The following is a 309-nucleotide window of genomic DNA, read 5'->3' on the forward strand; positions in this document are numbered from 1 at the left end:
TTTGGGAAAGAAAGCGAAGAGGAAACTGGTGCTGGAAGATGAAATTCCATCCTTGCTTGATGCCATGAGCCTGCTCCATCCAGGGGTAATGCTGCTCCACGCCTTGGGAGTGGAGGCTCCCAATGGGCTGATGAAAACGTTTAAGGGGTTAGGTTATAGTACCAAGAAAGAGACATTTGGGCCTACGGCCTTGCTACCCTGAACACGCCTGATTCTGTCTGATCTCAGAAGCTAAGCAGGGTCGGGCCTGGTTAATACTTGGATGGGAGACCACCTAGGAAGACCAGGTGCTGTAGGTGTAAAAAAAAA

At 49.8% G+C, this 309-nt stretch overlaps 1 pseudogene; it reads left to right on the forward strand.

Moving 5' to 3' along the window:
- Positions 1 to 180: 180 nt before the first annotated feature.
- On the forward strand, positions 181 to 299 carry LOC111734515 (annotated as a pseudogene).
- The last annotated feature ends 10 nt before the right edge of the window (positions 300 to 309 follow it).

The sequence above is a fragment of the Pteropus vampyrus genome, unplaced genomic scaffold (genome assembly GCF_000151845.1).
Source record: "Pteropus vampyrus isolate Shadow unplaced genomic scaffold, Pvam_2.0 Scaffold1590, whole genome shotgun sequence".
Classification (NCBI taxonomy): domain Eukaryota; kingdom Metazoa; phylum Chordata; class Mammalia; order Chiroptera; family Pteropodidae; genus Pteropus; species Pteropus vampyrus.